Raw genomic sequence first — 11578 nt, 5'->3', positions numbered from 1 at the left:
TATATTGGATAATATGTTAAATCCTAAATAATTAATCTTTTAACAACACATCCTAAGTTCAAGAACGGAAGACGATTTATTGAGGTTTAAAAAATTATGTATTTGTGGATTTCATAATTTGAAGACTGATTATATTGTATTATATTATATTGTATTATATTATATTATATTATATTATATTATATTATATTATATTATATTATATTATATTATATTATATTATATTATATTATATTATATTATATTGTATTTAACCTTTTCAAGACGACTTTTTTAACATTTTTAAAAAGATATTGTACACAAATGTACCATGTTTGATCAACAAATTTTATTATATAGGTGTTAAAAATATTAGTGTGTTGGTGAAGGTGGTGCTACTACATAACTACATATACGTACCATTAGTCTTGGTTAATGGTACGTATGTGTGCCAAGAGTCCTACATAAAAATACTATTATTATACTTTAATTATTTTATTACTCAGAAACACACAACACTATATACGGTGATAACATCGAAACACTTTTTTCATAAAGGAATGTCTTCACAAACGGTTTTTGTATGAGTTTGCATATTATTATCCGTACACCTTTTACAACACAGGGGTTATTTTTGTCCTTGTTTAGTACCAAAGATTGAATCAAAGGAATTTTTTTGTCTTATTTTTTTCTTATAAATAATTCAACCGACTGGTAAATGTTTAATTATTATAGACTAGAAGCCGGTATAGGTGAAATTTGCTAATCATTTTAGGCACGATAAGAGTCTATAATTTAAATAGTAGAACCTAAAAGAAAACCTATGAATACCATTTCGTCACTTTTTAGTGGGACAGTCGTCGACAGTGGCGCATTAAACTTTCCACTTATGGACGGGATAAATAAATTTAAAAGCTACCCTCCCTCACTCCCAGAATTCAATATTTTTCATTTATTTAAGTTCTATGTGATTTAAAAATAAGACTCAGTGTAATGTTAACCCACTACCCGTTCCTCCTTACCCCATCATCAAAAACTTCATTTTTGTTTTTATTTTTTTTTTTTTAGGTGGGATGCAATCAATTTTAAAATTTCAAAAAATTCACAGGCATAATTGAGGCTTTACTAAACATTGGAAAAGACTGCAAGACTTGTACACACTTCTGAATAGGTCAAAACGGCAAACAGGTGTCTGTTTTCAAAAAACTTTTGATAGTGTGTAAAAAATATATTTTATATCAGCTAAGTACTTTCAGCACATAACGTGCCATCATCAGAGCTTCCTAAAAGGACATATTTAAGATAAGATTTTTTTTCATATAAAAAATGAGTGAAAAACTTACGTCCTCTTAAAATACCTTCATAGAAGTTAAGATACTAAATTTTTTATAAAGTTAAATTATCAAAAGATTACTATTATTACTATTGAAGTGAAATGTTAACGTGCATATTATAAGTTATCAAAATTCTCCCAAAAACAAAACTGTTATAGTTCGACCAAGTGTAGAAAAAGTTAGATGAAATCAAACCTAGGAGAAATATCATTTGACAAGCTCAGAGTTCGAAAGCTGTTATTTAAAAAATTTGAAAAATCGTATTGATTAATTCAGACAAATAACAAATATTTATTTGTTTAAAAATATGTAAAAAATGAACGAAAACTCAAGAATACCTAAAAGTAATGTTCAAAAAACTTTCATAAATTGTTGGGTATACTGTATACTAAACCAAAATTATTAAAGAAATTTCTTAAAAATAGGATAAAATTTACAATTTAATTGAATCTGGGTGTTAACACAGTTTTGAGGGTTTCTTTTCATTTCTCTACTTATTTCTAGATCTTCTAGTAGATTCATTTTGGTATAGTTATTATTAGGTATGCTGTGTAAGATCCTACTATCTCTTTGTGGACTAAAGCTATGTTTCGATGCATGTAAATGATGACCAAAGCTAGATTTATCGATCTTTGACAGATGCTCTTTGATACGAGTATCCAAAGGTCGCATCGTTCTACCCACGTAAGTCACAGGGCATTCACTACATGACAATTTATAAATGCCACTTTTTGAAGTTTTTTTAATTTTGTCTTTAGTGTGAGAGAAAATTGACTTGATGTTATCTTTGCATTTAAATGAAAGTTTTAAGTTAGGAATGTTATTTAAGATTTTTGCTATATTGTCTGAAGGATAACCTATGTATGATATAGATCTATACATAACTGCTGAGTTGGAGTTGTCTGGAGTCGCAATATAAGCTAGAGATCTGTTTCTTTTATTCCTTAATTTGTTGAGAATGTTATCAACCAAAGTAGGGGAGTAACCGTTACTATGTGCAAGTTGTTTAATAATATCCAATTCAGAAGTAAAATTTGTATCCGATAATGGTAAGGTAAGTAAACGATGGATATAGCAATAAAAAGAAGACATCTTCTGTTGAAAAGGATGATTCGAAGATCTAGGGATAGTATGGTCAGTCTGAGTTGGTTTTCTAAAGACTGAAAAACTTAATTTGTTCTCTATTCTAGTCAATGTTAAGTCTAGAAAATTAATAGAATTGTTAGACTCTGTTTCTAAAGTGAAAGTTATGGCTGGATGTAAATTATTGAGTGAAACTAGAATATTTTCTGCATCTGAGGAATTTCCTTCTATAATAGCCAACACATCATCCACATATCTAAACCAATATAAGATTTTTTGTAAAGGATTGTGATTTGAAGAATTATTATCAAAGATATTAATCTCAAGGTTGTTAAGGAACAGATCTGCTAGAAAAGGTGATAATGGATTTCCCATTGCAAGGCCTTGTGCCTGTCTATAAATAATGTTGTTAAAAGAAAAGAAATCTTGTGATAAACAAATTTTAAGTAAACCCAATAAGTGGGAAATTGTATCTTTATTAATGTTATTGTTAATAAGTAAATTCTCCACTATAGGAATGGTTTCATCTCTTGGTACGTTCGTAAACAAATTACTAACATCAAACGAAACTAGAAAGAAATCTCTGGGTAAATTTAAAACTGACAACTTATTAACTAGATCAGTAGAATTTTTAACAGAATAATTAGGTTGCAAAGATATTGAAGATTGTAAAATGGTATTAATGAATTTAGACAGTGTCACAACTGGAGTGTTATAAAAACTAACCACTGGTCTCATAGGAACATTTGGTTTATGAATCTTTGGTAAACCATAATATAGTCTTGGTATTTGAGGATTTGACAAAATGAAGGTTTTTTCTTTCATCTTATGTAAAAGAAGGAAATTTTTATGTTTAGATAAGGTAGCTTTTAAGTTGGTAACTAATTTATTTAAAGGGCTTCTATCTAAAATATCAAAGTTGTTAATTTCTTAAAAATTCTTCAGTTTTTTGAATATAAATACTATGATGCATAATAATGAGGCAGTTACCTTTATCAGCTTTAGTAACAATAAGGTTATTCCTATTAAATTGGGTAGATATTTGTCGAATCAAATATAGTTGTTTAAAACATTTGATTTTAATATTATTAACATTATTGTTAAATTTAATAAGATCTTTTTGTAAAGAAAGGAAACAGTTACTTTTCAAGTTGGTTTTAGAAATGTTGTCTAAAGGTAAACTTTCTATAACTGAGTCAATGTCAACTGAAAATTCTTCAACCGTTTTATTGTTGAATGGTACTAAAGTAGAGAATTTTAATCCGTTGGACAAAAAATCAAGTTCTTTATTAGAAAAGGAGCAATTTGATAAGTTAACTATACGTTTGTGAAATCTAAACTTGAAAGAACCCATCAATCTATTAGTGTCTTGACTATTACTATTATGATTATTTTTCTTTTTTAACAAATTGTGTAACTTATTGTTTAATCTATTGAATTTAGAATGTTTTATGTACTCTAGATTATCTAAATGATTGGCCATGGAATCTCTGAAATTATCAAATGACACCTCTCGTACAATATTATCATATAGTATTTTAAGTTGAACATTAATCTTATCCAATTGAGCATGATGTTTACATAGTTCTTTTTGAAGAAATTTCCTTTCTGTTTGTGATTTAAAATTTAAAGTAGCAGTGAAAGGTACCTTACATTTTGCAAAAGTTGGTGTTACTTTGAATTTGATGCATTTGTGAATGAACCAGATGTCGATGTTCAACAATTCTCTCTTCTTTGACAGTCTAAGGTATTTATTAAAGTCAACTACCATACTGTAGATAATGAATTGGAAAAGACTGCAAGACTTGTACACACTTCTGAATAGGTCAAAACGGCAAACAGGTGTATGTTTTCAAAAAACTTTTGATAGTGTGTAAAAAATATATTTTATATCAGCTAAGTACTTTCAGCACATAACGTGCCATCATCAGAGCTTCCTAAAAGGACATATTTAAGATAAGATTTTTTTTTCATATAAAAAATGAGTGAAAAACTTACGTCCTCTTAAAATACCTTCATAGAAGAAGGTTCTTCTATATGAAGTCTTTTATATGAAAAAAAATCTTATCTTAAATATGTCCTTTTAGGAAGCTCTGATGATGGCACGTTATGTGCTGAAAGTACTTAGCTGATATAAAATATATATTTTACACACTATCAAAAGTTTTTTGAAAACATACACCTGTTTGCCGTTTTGACCTTTACTAAACATGTCTATTTTTACAGATCCGTAGGTTGATTGTAAATAACCTCAAAAATATTTTTTAATTTTTTTTTGTTTTTTTTAAGCGTATAACTTTTTTTGTAGATGCCGTCTAATTTTTTTATATATTTGGTATTTTAAACACTCTATTTTTAATTTTTTTCAGATTTTTTCGTAAGGTTCGTCACCTTAAAAAATCCAAAAAACTGTTTTTAAGGAGTTTCTGGGGATTTTTTCTAGTTTATATGCCCTAAAAACCGTTTTTTGGTTTTTTGAAGGTGGCGAACCTTACGGTAATCTGAAAAAAAAATAAAAAGGTAGTGTTTGATAAAATATATAAAATAGAAAAAAAAATAGACTTTCAGCCATCTCCAAAAAAAAGTTACAGGCTTTTTTCCAAATAAAAGTACGTAGGTACACTTAACCTACGGATCTATAAAAAAAATAGACATGTATAGTAAAATCTTGAACTATGCCTGTAAATTTTTTGAAGTTTTAAAATTGATTGCATCCCACCTAAAAACTAAATAAAAACGAAAAATGACGTTTTTGATGATGGAGGAAGGGGGAAGGGTGTAGTGGGTTAAAATTACACTGAACCTTATTTTTAGTCACAGAGAAATTAAATAAATGAAAAAAATTGAATTCTGGGAGTGAGGGAGGGTAGCTTTTAATTTATGTATCCCGTCTATAAGTGGAAAGTTTGATGCGCCACTGTCGCCGCATGTCCCACTAAAAAGTAACGGAGCAATTTTAGTTCGTATGTTTTCTTTTAGGATCTACTATTTAAGTTATAGTCTCTTATCGTGCCTAAAATGATTAGCAAATTTCACCTATACCTACCTGTTCCTAATAGTCTATTATTTAAGGTACTAGTACACTTTAGAAGACCAAAAATAAGCATTTTTTCAAGATTTTTTTCTCAGAGCCTTTATTAAAAATGAACATAAAACTTTTTACATATTAATATCTAACTCTTAGAGAATACAAAAAATATATCTTTTTTCATTTATGGACGTACACTAATATTGTAGAGGGCGCCAAAGTAGAGGTCTCGAAAAACAGTAGTTCCGATGGCGGACAGTTAATCTCAGGATTGGGATCTCTGAAATGAAAAATCGTACGGCATTTGAAAAATGAAGGTTTCTTAGGTGACAATTTACCACCGTTAGTAAAAAATTCCGCAAAAAAAGGAATTTACGAAAATTTGAAAAAATTTTGTAAAAAAATGGCCCGTTTTTCTTCAGTGTTTCATGGTTAAAAAATATTAATTTTTTATTTTTTGGTGAAATTGTGGTAAATTTTTACGTAAGAAAACTTTTTCAAATGCTGTACGATTTTTTTGTTTCAGATATCCCAATCCTGAGATTAACTGTCCGCCATCATTTTTCGAGACCTCGATTTTGCGCCCTCTACAATATTAGTGTACGTCCATAAATAAAAAAAGATATATTTTTTTGTACTCTCTAAGTAGTCCATCTGTTTTGAGATGGACGTTGAGAGGTGACTCAAATTTTTTTGCAGAAATTGCTTGAAAATAACTCAAATAATAATATTTGAGTTATCCTCCCTCTCAAAAAGGTCCGGAACAGTGTTTAAATAATTAAAATGTCAAAAAATGAAGGAAAAATTCGATTTTTTTCTTCGTTTTTTGATTATAACTTTAAAAGTGTTCATTTCCCAGAAAAGATGTACTAAAATAAAAGTTGCGTAATTAAATTTACTATAATATAGAATTAGTTAAAAGTTGAAAAAATAGTCACCCTTGTTGCAAAATAGCAATAATTGCGAAAAAAACCATACAAAAACAAGTATTCGCATTTTACGTTTTTCAACCATTTATGCTACACTTATGACCTTCATATTTTACCCAGAAAAACTTTGTGATACAGTAAAACAATACTGTAAATTTCATTAAGATCGGTTCAATAGATTTTGCAAAATAAATTTTGTAATCCAGCTTTCGCAAAATCAATTCATTTTTGAAGTTATACTTCTTTAGGCGCGATTGGGAGTGAATTTTTAATTTGACTGGGCGCATGCGCACGCCGACAGTGTGGTGTTAGTCGTTATACGGGCTCTGATTGGGTGTTGAAATGATCTGTCAATAATTGTTCAATATGGTGTTTATCCGTAAACAAAAATGTTGTATATTATATTAGTTTTTATTGTTGTGAGGACAGAAATAAAATCAAATTTATAAGTGCAGTGACTTTTTAAATAGTTTTGAAAAGCCACAGGTACGTAATTCTAAATGTTTTAGGTGTATTGCAATAAAAAATTATCTTCATACCTATTTGAAAATGTAAAAAAATAATGTACTTTTACCTACATATTAGTAGGCAATGCTTTAATTTACATAATCTGATTACGAACAAACTTTCTACAAATCTTCATCTAATATATCGTTTTCTTACTCTATATTTTGTTGTATTTTAATTCGACAAAAATCAAATTAATAATTTGATTAAATTCATATAAATAAACAAAATGTCAAAAAGTTTATGGTGTAAACGTTCAGTTTGTGTATATTCCCACATGACGTATACGCGAAGGTGGTGCAGTGGGAATTCGCTTTGACTTTCGATCGGCGGGATAGACGGGAAGCGGGTTCGAGCCCCAATGCAAGTTATTATTTTTTTAGTTTTTTTATACATTTTATGATTGTAAGTATATTATTATATAATGTTTTTCAGAAAATACGTGTTTAATTAAAATTTTTGGCAACAATAATTATTGTTTTATTCTTTTATTTTTAAAATTTTTGGTATTGGTTTAATAAAAATGTTAGGAAAGTAGTAGAGAAACTGTTTAAAGTATATTGATTTCGTTGAAATCATATAATAGAAGTATAACTTCTTACGTGCGTACAAAGTACACACATTCTTTTTTTTTTCAAAATGTTACAGGACTAAAAATAAAGCAGATAGCAAGTTGAAATTTTTTTTTACTTATAGAAGTGTACTGTACCTTTCATTTGCAATTTGCAAAATTAAAATCGATTAACTACCACGGCGTCAGGAATTTTTTTAAATAAACATTAATTATTAGTGCTACGCGCAGGACAGCGGTGTTCGATTCACATGAAGTTGATTTCCACCAAAATTTCTTCCAATCTTCATCTAATATATTATTTTCTTACTCTATATTTTGTTGTATTTTAATATTTTAATTCCACAAAAATCAAACTAATTTTATTATTGTTTGTGAAATATTGTTGTTCTGAAGCTATTTCCTTGTGGCATTTTTATGATTAATTATTTATATGGGAAATAAGCCACAATTAAAATGAAAAAAATAATTTTATTAACGTTTCGACGCCCAAATCGGGTGCCGTTGTCAAAATACAAAATATTACTAAAATAAACTAAAGTGTTGTTGCTAAGCAAAAAAAATTCTTCTAATAATTTATTTAATCTCACTCATTTATATTGGCAATTCAGACATATATTATACATTTTAAAGTAGAAGACTTTAAAATGATATTGCCAATATTTATGAGTTGCGTTCCTTTAGTTTATTTTAGTAATATTTTGTATTTTGACAACGGCACCCGATTTGGGCGTCGAAACGTTAATAAAATTATTTTTTTCATTTTAATTGTGGCTTATTTCCCATATAAATAATTAATTGTGAAATATTGTTTAAACAATTGTATATGTTTAAAAATAATAAACTTTTATTCTCAAGTTAAAACATACGAACAAAGAAAGTTTTTGCTAAAAAAAGTGTTATTTTAAAGGATAGAGTTTGTGTTTTTATTTTGCAATAAACAAATTTATTTATTTATATCGAAATGTAATAAAAATTAAAATGTATAAATAATTATCAAAGGTCATTGGAATGCCCAATCAGAGCAAACTATCCGGTGTCCTGCGCGCAACACAAATAATTAATGTTTATTTAAAAAAATTCCTGACGCCGTGGTGGTTAATCGATTTTAGTTTTGCAAATTGCAAATGAAAGGCACAGTATACTTCTATAAGCAAAAAAAAATTCAACTTGCTATCTGCTTTATTTTCAGTCCTGTAACAGTTTGAAAAAATGAATTTTTTTGCGAAAGCTGGATTGCAAAATTTATTTTGCAAAATATATTAAACCGATCTTAATGAAATTTACAGTATTGTTTAACTGTATCATATAGTTTTTCTGGGTGAAATTTTAAGGTCCTAAGTTTAGCATAAATGGTTGAAAAACGTAAAATGCGAATACTTGTTTTTGTATAGTTTTTTCCCAATTATTGCTATTTTGCAACAAGGGTGACTATTTTTTAAATTTTCAACCAACTCTATATTGTAGGAAATTTAATTACACAACTTTTATATCAATACAATTTTTCTCGGAAATGAATACTCTTAAAGTTATAATCAAAAAACGAAGAAAAAAATCGAATTTTTCCTTCATTTTTTGACATTTTGATTATTTAAACAATGTTCCGGACCTTTTTGAGAGGGAGGATAACTCAAATATTATTATTTGAGTTATTTTCAAGCAATTTCTGCAGAAAAATTTGAGTCACCTCTCAACGTCCAAATGTACTAATATTTTTACAGATGCGCCCTGGTCTAAAGAGTTTTATTTTAATATGTAAAAAGTTTTTTATGTTCATTTTTAATAAAAGTTCTGAGAAAAAATTCTTAAAAGAAATGATTATTTTTGGTCTTCTAAAGTGTACTTTTTAATGGCAAAAAATCATTTTAGGATTCTGTGCAAACAGAGTGAGTGATACATACTATGTACCTGAAGTCTCGAAAGGGTTAGGATACATAAATTTATTTATTATTGTATGTTTCGAAAATATAAAAAAATGTTAACAAAATAACAGTATGTATCTCGTTTATCTACTCTAGTTCTTAACGGAAATTGATTGTAACTATTTTCTTTTTTAATTAATATATCAATTTTTAAAAAACTACATACATACATATTTCTATCTCGTTTACCTAAACTAGTTTTTAATTGACGGCGGTTTTAACTATTTTTTTTTCTTTATTAATTTTATATCAATTATCAAGGTCCCACAATGTATGTCTTTCATACAAGATGGAAAACCCTAATACAAATTCCATAATGCAAACGAAGAAGTCAGTGCAATTTGCTACATATTAGCACGTTTTATAGATATTGGATAAAATATTTAAGGTATGGTCACCTTTTCCTTCCCATTTTTTAACTCTGTGGTCACTTAATAACATTGTGCTTATCTATATATCGCCCCCCCGCTGCAGAAGTGACAAAAATCAAAATAAAGCAATATGGAATAAAAGCTGAAAAACTGAATGTTATTGTTGCAAAGTAAGCATAGTTTAAATTGTTTTTGTTATGCTGTTATATTTTGAGTTTTAACGTATATATGGTGTACTCCATTGTCTCTTTGTTGTGGCATTAAGAAAATATCGATTTTTGAAAGTTATGTCATTTCCAAATTAGTTAACCCCCCTCCCCCCATAATATTTTTAATTGTGACACTTTTCAGTTAAATTTATTTGAATGAATGGTTAATAAATTTACTTTAATTAGTATCAATAATTAATTATTATAGTAATATTTTATATAGCTAATAATACTAATTATATGATATTAAAAAAAAAAGAATTATTTATTATAATCAAACGAAACAAAGTGTATACATTGAGACTAGCAAATAAGATTATTTTAAATTTTAAAATCATGAACAATCATCTTCATAACTATAAATTTTCAAAAAAATCTGCGTAAATTTGTTTAACATGGTTCGTACCTATTGTCGATAATATATCTTCCATCTTGCTCTCCTTTTTATTTAGTTTATTGTTATAGTTGGTATTTAAAACAAGAACAGTCTGTAATGGACTAGTGCCTCTTCTAAGCAAATTTATTTCAGTACATTCACTTGCAGAAATATACTGAATGGTTGATATTCACTTAAAGGGTTAAAAATTTTAAATAAAATAAGCAGTAGGTAACTTAAATTTTTCGCGTTAGAAATGTCACAACTCAAAATAATTTCAGTACCACTAACTACATAAAAAAATATTCAAAAAATTGCATAGTGCGGAAAGGACAGTTTTAAATAAATTAATGAAAAGAAGCTTGGAAAATCTGAAATATTTAGTTTAATATATTTAATGATAAAATAAATTATGTTTTAAACCACATAAACCAAAATTTAATACAACTTATTTAATACTAAAAACAGACTCACTTCAATAGAAACGACACAACTCGAAATGATGCACTTTCACTGCATGCACTCGCCTTAAATGTATAGCATCAACTAATTTAATTTTTTATGTGTTACTTTAAGTGTTGGATCCTATCGCAGTCACCAGTTTCGTGGTATGTAACCAGTTTCGTGGTAAGTGACACTACTGGCATCTAAGAAAAAACAATTTTCGTTTGTCCTGTATATAGAGTGTAGTCTTTTAAAATCGATAATGCAATAATCCCAAAAATGAAAAATTTAGAGTTGTGTCACTTCTGAAGCGGGGGTGCGACATATTATATTCATAGTTCTGTTCCTTTTCTCTATATATTCTCTACAAAAAATATTAAACTGAATTCAACGTTTATTATGTTTAGAAAATTTAAAACATGAACAAATCAAATGAAAAAGTTTATTTAACATTTTTTTATTTTATATTTGATCATATATATTTATATACATATTACAATATATAACTATACATATTTTAATGTTTAGTTACTCATATTTGTTTTGTTTTATAGTCAATAATCTATATATTGTTTAGGAATTGAATGTTGTTTTTTTATTCTCAAGGTATGTGCAAAAGATACCTCTATTATTATTAGTAATATATGGGTTGGTTGACAAAGTATCTTGTTTGATTTTTAATTTAGAGTTGATTTTGCTTTTATTCGTATTTACTAATAATTCGATTTGAATTATTATTTTTATAGAGACATAATATGTAAGGACATAGTAATTGAGAAAGAATACAGTTTATACAGGATGAGTTAGGAAGAAGTCCTACATAGT

This window comes from Diabrotica virgifera, chromosome 2 (genome assembly GCF_917563875.1).
Source record: "Diabrotica virgifera virgifera chromosome 2, PGI_DIABVI_V3a".
Lineage (NCBI taxonomy): Eukaryota > Metazoa > Arthropoda > Insecta > Coleoptera > Chrysomelidae > Diabrotica > Diabrotica virgifera.
This window is presented reverse-complemented; position numbering follows the sequence as displayed.